Source organism: Macrobrachium rosenbergii, chromosome 41 (genome assembly GCF_040412425.1).
Source record: "Macrobrachium rosenbergii isolate ZJJX-2024 chromosome 41, ASM4041242v1, whole genome shotgun sequence".
Classification (NCBI taxonomy): Eukaryota; Metazoa; Arthropoda; class Malacostraca; order Decapoda; family Palaemonidae; genus Macrobrachium; species Macrobrachium rosenbergii.
In genome coordinates, this window is record NC_089781.1 from 19,927,881 (window position 1) to 19,937,880 (window position 10,000).

The 10,000-nt window shown below is 33.3% G+C and overlaps 1 protein-coding gene across 1 annotated transcript in view; it reads left to right on the forward strand.

Annotated features, from left to right (window-relative positions):
* Positions 1-10,000, forward strand: part of LOC136827048 (uncharacterized) — a 40,316-nt gene that overhangs the window by 29,172 nt on the left and 1,144 nt on the right. The window lies entirely within an intron of this gene.

The following is a 10,000-nucleotide window of genomic DNA, read 5'->3' on the forward strand; positions in this document are numbered from 1 at the left end:
ACTTGCAAATTCGGTTTTATTTTTGACAAATAGCTAAGGAAGTGCATAAATAAAAGTGCATTTTTATCACTAACTGAATGTTACGTTGGGGGTTTGTGATGTTCAGTCAAAATTAAAGAGAATTCTAAGTTTGTTTCTCACTTTAGTCTGGTATGAGAAATTCGATAAAGATTGTATTATTTTAATATGATATTCAGTATTCATTTACATCATTACACTACACAGTACACACACACACACATATATATATATATATATACACACACATACATATATATATATATATATATATATATATATATATATGTACAGTATATATATATATATATATATATATATATATATATATATATATATATATATATATATATATATATATATATATATATATATATATATATATATATATATATATATATATATATATATATATATATATATATATATATATATATATATATATATATATATACGTACATTCACACACACACACACACACACACACACACACACACACACACACATATATATATATATATATATATATATATATATATATATATATATATATATATATATATAACATAAAACTCACATCGAGATCGAACCCAGGTCTTTCAAATGAAAAGCAAGGTCGCTTGTCAAGTGAACCTAAGTACCACTGCGCCTAAAGCTTCTATCTGGGCAGGGTTACTGCCTAGCATACCAGTGTGTGTGTGTGTGTGTGCGTCTGTGCGTGCACGCAAGGGCGCACGCGCTCATAACATTACATTAGCATATCACAAAAATGAAATATTCATTAGTACGCCATACGAAGCATGAAAAATGTCCGTTTTCATTTTACTCTGCCCATTTTGCGTTTGAAATCCCCATTTCCGGAACACAGAATCGACTGAATGGATTTTCAGGAAAAAAAATACGCTAATTAGGTTCGAATGAAGAACAAAAATGCTGTCTGAGAGTACGAAGTCAGGTTTTCATGACATTTCTTTTTTTTTTTTTATGAAATCTTTGAAGGTTTAATATGGTATTACAAGTCATGCGTGAAAAGGGATCGAATCGATTCCATCGGGATTTAAATTGATGTAGATGTTTCGTTTATTTTTTTTTCTGTTTTCAAATTCGCCTTTAATAAGCAGGTAATAATGTATCGTTCAGTAACAAAATTTTGATAATTGACATCGCGTGACTACATCGCCACAACTGCTATTAATATTTATAATGAGAAAAATATCAATCATTTTTATATATGTCCATTTTATATAACGTCCTTACTAATACTGCTGCTGCTGATTAATAATAATAATAATAATAATAATAATAATAATAATAATAATAATAATAATAATAATAATAATAATAATAATAATAATGATAATCGCTTTTATTTATGTAGCGTCCTCTTACCGTAATAACTTTTATTACAGTACAAGGAAACTCCACAAATAAAAGAGATTATTATTATTATTATTATTATTATTATTATTATTATTATTATTATTATTATTATTATTTCGTTGAATGTCGACTAGTTTCGCCCTCCTCGTTAGAGGCATCATTAGGACAGGGTGCCCTAACGAGGAGGGCGAAACTAGTCGACATTCAACGAGAACTACCTCCTACACATCACTAAACCACCGGATATTATTATTATTATTATTATTATTATTATTATTATTATTATTATTAATTAGCAGTAGCAGTAGTAGCTGCAGTAGTAAGGACGTTATATAAGATGGCCATACATAAAAATGACTGATATTTTTCTCATCATAAATATTAGTAGCAGTTGTGGCGATGAAGTCACGTGATGTCACCTTTCTTGGCGTCCTATTGGGGCAGATATTATTTCCGCTGTTTGTTGAATATTTATTTGCACTCCCGACAAACGGAAAGAAAATAGATAATAAATCCTTAGCGAATAAAGATTCAGGATGATAAGGAAAGTCAGAACGATAACAGAAAGAAAGCAAATGGTTTCAGGTGAGGTAGAAAGCGCCAAATAATTTTAATGATTTGCATTTTCACATTTTCCGCAATTTGGCGCAATTTTTCTCGGTAATGCGTTTATGCAAACATCACAATGGAATTTGACGAATTGCATTGCAAGGGCAGGATAATTCTGTTTTTCTTTTATTTTTTCAGACTAAACTGGCTGAATTCAGTTCGTTCATCTTGTTTCTTTGAAAATTAGACGAAAAACTTTTGCTAATTTTTGTTCATTGTTTTTTTTTCTTTATCTCTTATCTGCCTTTTTTTTTATTTGATTCACATCATGTGTTCATGTTTCATTTTATCTGGATCATAATTCATTTTTTCTTCGTCGTTCTGCCTATGTGTTTCCATACAGGAGGGACGGTGTTTTTCCTTAAAGAAAAAAGCCTGTTGTGTGTGCATGCGTGTGTTTTTTATGGGTGGTTAGAGCTTCCAAATTTCTCTCTCTCTCTCTCTCTCTCTCTCTATTGTACACAAACACACTTACGTTAAAATTCACGTTAGTTCACCTCATGCGGTGCACTGCAGGCATTACTTGAGGTTGTTTGCTGCGTCCCTTCGGCACCTAGCTGCAACCACTTTAATTTCTTTTACTTTACTTCCGTTCATATTCTCTTTTTCCATCTTTTTTTTTTAACCTTTCTTACTCAATTTCCCTTTCAGTGCTGAATGACCTCATAAGTCCCAGTGCTTGGCTTTTGGCCTAAATTTTGTATTCCATTCCATTCCACACATGCATTCATACATTCATTTATTGCGAAAGCCATAAAGGGAATGCATTAGGTCAAATTTTATGTTTTAGAAAGCACCCCCCCCAAAAAAATTAACCAGTTAACACGCAATATCAGGGCATTACAGTAATCCCATCAGGTCCATGAAAGCTGGTTTTTAATTAAGGTTGTTTTCCAGCCTGTCTGGTTCCTGGAAAGACCCGGTATTACTGGGCCAAGCAGATAAAAGCGACTTCGGTGGAATAAGAAATGCGGGAAAAAGTCGAAGGGGTGGGAAGTCGGCGCATTTTTTCTTTTGTTCCTACGCGCTGGAAATTGCGCTCTCGGCGTCTCTGTACTTCTATAAATAGAGGAGATTCATGAAGGAAGAACTGAATAAAGGAAGGGATAATAATCATTCCAGTACTATGAAGGAATTAAAAGGAATGGTTAATTCAAGATTTAGCTAGAAATGACATCTAGAGAGTTTTTATGCTTTTTTGAACTTGAAGGCATTTGACCTTAAGTTTTACATCATTTAACCTTAAGTTTTACATCAAGATATTGGCGTTACATAACGGAGATTATCAGAAGGAGGAGACTGAAAAAAGGATGGGATAATCATTCCAGGAAGGATAATGGATAGAGCAATAAAGTGACACTTTACGAGTACTTGTACGTTCATTGAAGTTTATGGCATTCAACCTGGAGTTTTACAGCAAGATTTTGGCGTTATGTTACGTGAGGTTACCAGAAGAAGGAGACAAAATTGACGTAAGTGGATCTATTCAAACAGCCTTTGATAAAACAAGTAGGAAATACTCGTGCAACGGCATGGGTTAAGATACATATAAAACCCAATGATGGAGTGTAAGACCGGTAGAGTTTATGAAAAAACCTCCAAAACTCGCAAGAAGAAATCTTTTATTTCCGTCATTTTCGAATTTGACAATTAATTCCTAAATAAAAAGATAATTATTTAAAATCATCTCTCGGCTTTGGGTACGAAAGGTATTGATATTTTCATCGCAGAGCTGAAAAGCGTCAGTGTCGGAAGGTGACATAAAGCGACGAATGAAAATTTCAGAACGACCAAGAATGACTTCCATCCTTACCCCGAAGAAATCAACACGGATTGAGTGATATGAGTTGAAAAATATCACTTGAGTTCACTGTAAAAGTGTTACGTTATAACCTGGAGCTAACGAAGCAAAATCGGATACACGTTTACGACAGATTAATGACAGGTTCGCACCTCGCGTCGTTATCTCATTCAGGACCGGATTTTTGGCACAAATCCCGCGAGAGCATTTGACAGTTGCAAATTGCGACATTGCAACAACCTCCAACAATGCATACCAGCCCTCAACCCCCCGGGTCCAAAGGGGACGCCATTATATTTATCAACACGTAATGATCTTCCGGAATCTTTTCGTCCTCGCCGGAATTGTGCCTGGAATGAAAAATAGAAAATAATAAAAAAATAAAAAATAAAATAAGAAGAGAGAAGGGATTTCAACGCTTGACTGAGTTCCGTAATCATGGCCGCTGGAACTACCACTTTCTTCTCGTCCCTTAACACTTTCGAGAAAGCGACTTTTCTCCCACCGCACCCCCTCCCCCCGACAAGGTTGGAACGACAGCCGAAATGAGAGTCATTTTGCCCCAGGACCGGGGGAAATTTTGGCGTGTAATTCTCGCCAGGTTTCGCTAAAATATGGCTTTATGCTTTAACCGTGTGAGGCATTGAACGTTCCTGAAGACTTAAAAAAAAAACATGTTATTTTCGTGGACTTGTTATTCATGATAAAATGAATCTGGAAATATCCTGAATGAAATTTGATTGAAATGATCCAGTTAGTTTGTTTTTATATCAATTACGACCTATTATTATTTTTAATGATAAACTGGATATTTGGGAACCGGAAACATGCTTGAGAATCTTTAAATGAAGTATTCAAACAAGGGTGAATTCTCCTTGAAATATATATATATAATATATATATATATATATATATATATATATATATATATATATATATATATATATATATATATATATATATATATATATATATATAATGTTTAAAGGTACTGAACTTTATCGTACGATAAATGTAGTTGAAGCTTACCCCGTAGCAATGCGAAGATTATACGAATATTGGAAATTCACTCTTCACACTCGGATGCCTTTGTAAATATTGGTCGATTAGTTAGTAGGAAGAAAATAAAAAAAAAGACTATATTAAGAATGACGAGATGACTAAACTCATATCGTTATGATACTCGGCAGGAATGATTTAAATCATTACTGACAAAAATATTTGGATCACTAAAGTTTGGACCAGCTTAAATTTATTTTTAAAAGATTACATTATCAGTTTATTTTCACGAATTCATTCTGGAAACCTTACTTTTATTTTTCCCTTGAGTACTTGTGTTAATGGTAGCAGTGATGACGATCATATCAATGATAATTATGATGAGTAAAACTGGGAGAATTAATCCATTACTGCTTATGGTATGCTGGCAACTCGGGTGTACCAGCAGGATTGAATCGAATAACTGTAACCGTCCCTCTTCCAACCCAACCGTCAGCACACTGAGGAATTTTGCCATTCGCAACCAGACAAGACTAGTAATCTCAAAAAGACAGTTTTTGTCACAGTTCACCCAGACTAAAACTGCAAAGAATGAAAGAAAAGAGAAAACCTTTAAGGATAAACAACGTACAATTTCACGTTACCTCCTCTAAAGGAAAATCACCCAACGCTCGCTGGGGAATAGATTCCAAAATCGGAAACATCGCAAAACGCGTTTCGGGAGCCTTTGATCTTCGTCTCTAATTAGGGTTGTGTTCCGCTGCTTGTAAAGAACAACCACGAGGTTCGAAGACAATGGAGCGCTTGCAAAAGAATTCTGCGGTGATTTAAAAGCCTCGGGTTTAGCTCTCGGGATCTGAACAAAAATGCCTCCATATTTTTTGGGTGTATTATTGAGTTTCCTGGACTTACTCGTACATGAAAGTTGAATGTTTTCGAGCACATTCATTCGTTATTCAAAATGAAAATGTTTCCTGTACAATCCTTTTTTTTAAAGTTAAGGACATTTTGAAAGAGGATATAATTTTTTTCGTAACCGGGCTAGAAGCAAACGTAAATATGCCAGGGGACACAGAAGTAGGGAGAGATTTCCAAAGGTTCCTCTGGGCATATTATGGTTACTGCGATTCCGAATTTTGGTTCGTTGGTTGGTTTAGATAAAGTACGTCCCTTGCTCATTGGTGGTCCGTAAGTAAATATAAAGCACTGAAGTTAATACGAGACCTGGCATGGACTCCTGGACTCGGACTTACCATAAACTGTTCTTGATATCCAAACGTTCATTAGACATACCAAAGCATTTAGAATTTTAATAAGTAAATATTTTTGCTTTAGCTGAGGCTAACAGACGAGTGAATAAATCGAATTATCTCTTTATCTGAATTAATCCAAACATGTATATATTTATATAATGGAAACGTCTTAATGTTAAAGAATAATGTCTGTACCTTTGTAAATCCGAGGAAAAGCTTAAGATCATGAGATACCATCCTTTGGAAGCCTGAATTTCAAGTCAATGGCCCCTGTTGGCCCGTTCCATGTGAATAGGGTTCATCTTCTGAATAACAACAACAACAACACCAATAACAACAACAACAGCAATAATAACAACAACAACAACAACAATAATAATAATAATAATAATAATAATAATAATAATAATAATAATAATAATAATAATAATAATAATAATAATCTTTGGAAGCCTGAATTTCAAGTCAGTGGCCCCTGTGGGCTTGTTCCATATGAATAGGGTTCATCTTTTGAATAATAATAATAATAATAATAATAATAATAATAATAATAATAATAATAATAATAATAATAATGTTCTTTGGAAGCCTGAATTTCAAGTTAATGGCCCCTATGGGCCTGTTCCAGGTGAATAGGGTTCATCTTCTGAATAATAATAATAATAATAATAATAATAATAATAATAATAATAATAATAATAATAATAATAATAATAATAATAATCTTTGGAAGCCTGAATTTCAAGTCAGTGGCTCCTGTGGACCTCTTCCATGTGAATAGGGTTCATCATTTGAATAATAATGATGATGATAATAATAATATTAGTAATAATAATAATAATATTCTTGAAAGCCTGAATTTCAAGTAAATGGCCCCTGTGGGCCTGTTCCGTGTGAATAGGGTTCATCTTCTGAATAATAATAATAATAATAATAATAATAATAATAATAATAATAATAATAATAATAATAATAATAATCTTTGGAAGCCTGAGTTTCAAGTCATTGTCCCCTGTGGGCCTGCTCCATGTGAATGGGGTTCATCTTCTGAATAATAATAATAATAATAATAATAATAATAATAATAATAATAATAATGAAACAGTTTTAATTACAATTTTATCTTCGTTATTTTCACTACTGGCTACCGCAATACATACAGTGTGGGAATTAAAAACAACAATAACAATATATAAAAAATACTCAGTAGGATGAGTCTTGCAATGGAGAAACAAATCCACAGTTGAGTTTTAGTACAAATAAATTTAGAAGTAAATCTAAACAGAGAGCCTTCGGGAATCTGTTCGATTCCCCTTCTCAAGCATTTGTACTAGGACGCATCTATGCATTCTATTCCCCTTTTCAGTCTTGAAAAGGGGAATCGAATAGATTCCCGAAAGCTCTCTGTTGAGATTTATTTCTAAATGTATTTGTACCAATACACGACTGTGGATTTGTTTCTCCAGTAATAATAATAATAATAATAATAATAATAATAATAATAATAATAATAATAATAATAATAATAATAATAATAATAATAATAATAATAATAATAATAATTTCTATTCTCCTTTTCAGTCTTGAAAAGGTGAATAATAATAGATTAATAATAATAATAAAATTTCTATTCTCTCTGTTGAGATTTATTTCTAAATATATTTGTACCAATACACAACTGTGGATTTGTTTCTCCAATAATAATAATAATAATAATAATAATAATAATAATAATAATAATAATAATAATAATAATAATATTATTATTTATTATTATTATTATTATTATTATTATTATTATTATTATTACTACTGTTCTTTAATTTCACTTTTATCTTCGTTATTTTCATTATTTGCTGCCGAAATACGTATGGTATGAGAATTGCAGATGATGATGATAATAATAATAATAATAATAATAATAATAATAATAAAAATAATAATAATAATAATAATAATAAGTAGAAGAAAAAGAAGAAGAAATTAAGACAACAGCTCCCAGGATATGATAGTGCTTTACCATGGGAGTCGACTAATATCCTATACCAGCGTGACACACCCACGTGCTCCAGCCGACATGGTTGAGAATGACTTACAATACAATGGGCGCATCGACCCTTTGAGAGGTATTGCTAATTAGTCTGTCGGATCTCGCCGTTTCAGGTACGAATATGCATTTGCCAGAGACGAGGAAATAGCTGGAAGAATTCTGCAGTGATTTAAAATCTGACTCTTTCTGAATTGTTCTCTTTAGTTTTCTGTAAAAGAAAACTGTTGAGGTGGCTATTTGTCCGTCCGTCCGTCCACACTTTTTTTTCTGCCCGCACTTTTTCTGTACGCCCTCAGATCTTAGAAACTACTGAGGCTAGAAGGCTGCAAATTGGTATGTTGATCATCCACCCTCCAATCATCAAACATACCAAACTGCAGCCCTCTAGCCTCAGCAGTTTTTATTTTATTGAAAGTTAAAGTTAGCCATGATCGTACGTCCGGCGCCGCTATAGGTACCAACAACACAGGCCACCGCCGAGCCGTGGCTGAAAGTTTCATGGGCCACAGCTGAGAGTTTCGTGGGCAATGGCTGAGAGTTTCATACGCTGTAGAGAAAACTCGATTGCGCCAAAGAAACTTCGGCGCATTTTTTACTTGTTTTTAATTGTTATTGCCAGATATTTTTTCCCGAAAATTGATAAAGATGAAAGTATAAAACCGTTGTTTGATTGTTTTCGGATAGGGCATGGCGTACATTTAATGAAGAAGAGGATAAGGTAGAAATCGATTAAATGAAAGGAATATACATTATTATGACCGTGTTTGTTCCATACATAGTGTGAAGGATAAATGGAGTCTTTTATTTTAATTTTGTAATAATCATTTATGTATAATTATGGATCCTACCATAAGTTTCAGTGTTTATCATTTAGTTTTACAATTTTTTTGGGAAGAATAAAACATGATTAACCAGATTCAAGCAAATTCACGTTCATAAAGTTTCGTATGTCATTAGATATATGAACAGAAACTCCATTGGTCACTGAAGTTAAAAATAAAACAAGTAATCGAGTTTTCTGTGCCGCGTATAATGTTGTATAAAACTCTCAACCACGACCCATGAAACCCTCAGCTGGGCTCATGAAACCTTTCAGCCACGGCCCGGTGGTGGCATGTGTTGTTGGTACTATAGCGGTGCCAGACGCATGATTACATCTAACTTTAATCTTAAGTAAAATAAAAACTACTGAGGCTAGAGGGCTGCAATTTGGAATGTTTGATGATTGGAGGGTGGACGATCAACGTACCAATTTGCTGCCCTCTAGCCTCAGTAGTTTTTAAGATCTAAGGGCAGACAGGAAAAGTGCGGACGGACAGACAAAGCAGGTATGATAGTTTTCTTTTACGAAAAACTAAAAAATGTCAGTTCGTTACATTTTTTCTTTCCTGAATATTCTGGACAAGTGTTAGCGAATGGATGAATGACACTTCGAAAATAGCTGTCCGGAATAATGACTATCTGACGAAAATGGTCGCCTTGACATATAAGAAAAGGCATTCGTCCTGATTTGAGTTCTGCGAAACGTTTAACGTTCTCAGATTGAACTGTCAGTCAAGCCGCAAATTAAGAAAGTATCTGTTTTACTGCCATTATCATTATTTGCAGCAGAAATATTATTATTATTAGTAGTAGTAGTAGTAGTAGAAATAGCAGTAGTAATATCAATCAAATATTAAAAAGAGCAAATGTTGCCAAGTCACACGGCAGCAAAACCACAAATTAGTGAAGCATTTGTTGTACTGTAATTATCAATATTTGAAGCAGCAGAAGCAGCAGCAGCAGCAGCAGCAGCAGAAGCAGCAGCAGTAGTAGTAGTAGTAGTAGTAGTAGTAGTAGTAGTAGTAGTAGTAGTAGTTAAATATTAGAAAGGATAATATTCCCTAGTAT